The sequence below is a fragment of the Charadrius vociferus genome, unplaced genomic scaffold (assembly GCF_000708025.1).
Source record: "Charadrius vociferus isolate BGI_N301 unplaced genomic scaffold, ASM70802v2 scaffold214, whole genome shotgun sequence".
Taxonomy (NCBI): Eukaryota; Metazoa; Chordata; class Aves; order Charadriiformes; family Charadriidae; genus Charadrius; species Charadrius vociferus.
Window position 1 is genome coordinate 28,705 of NW_009647955.1, and position 1,036 is coordinate 29,740.

A 1,036-nucleotide genomic window follows, 5' to 3' on the forward strand; every position below is an offset into this window, starting at 1 on the left:
GCCGCGCGCTGGGCCGGCACGGCACGGCGGGTGGGCGCACCATCGGCATGGGGCTCACGTCGCCCCGATGTGGGAGCCTGGCAAGGGCCCCCGCGGCCCTGAAGCTTCCCTTTGTGCCGGGCCAACCTCTGGCACTTGGCATTCAGGTCATGCCGGGGGGAGCGAGGCCGAAACCAAGCAACCGAGTCCTTGGCAGTGCCCGCCAGCACGGGACAAATGCCCCTGGCTCGGCAGGGAGGACGGGCACAAAGAGCTCCTGGCCGGCATGGGGGGCACTGCCAGAGCCCCCCCGGCCCCTCTGCCAAGGCCAAGCCACGTGCCGTGGCCAGGCAGGAGGCACCTGAGGAGGAGGGGGTGCCCCCAACATGGCCATGGAGCCCCTTGCACTCCCTCGCTCCCCAAATCCCCTCCTCATGGCCCAGGGACTGTCCCGTGCCTGACGCTGTGCCCCCCTCTCCCCTGGGACTGGGGGTGAGCCCTGTCCCCCCCACTGCCCTCCTGCCTACCTGCAGCTAGCTGAGACCGGCCAGCTCATGTCACGTGTAGCTTCCCAAGCCTGCCTCCCGGGGAGGGAGAGGGGGGGGACCCAGCCCTGCTTTTAGTGATGCCAAAGGGAGGTGCCCGCAAAGCACCAGCACAGCCCCAATACCAGCCCTCAGAGAGTCTCCTGGCTAGGCTGGCTGTGCTCCCATCGCCGGAGGCGCTTCCCCACCCTACCACCAACCCAGCTCGGTGCCTGGGGCACCTGGGCAGGGCTGGGGACTGGTGCTGGCAGTGCCGGCTGCCTGCGCTGGGTGCACGGGTGAAACAATTGCTATCGATCCCCACGTGTCTTATCTTCCCATCCCCTCCCCATGCCCCGGTGGGCAGCTGGGGACACCTGGAGGCACCACTGCCCCTTCCCCTGGGGGGGCCATGGCCATCTGCCCCCCCTCACCTGGCATCCCCCGGCGCTGGGAGGACATGCCAGCTTGTCTGCGACTCCTCTGCCTGAGTTTTCCCACTCGCAAGCAGGAGCCGGGGTGGCAGCCCCCCC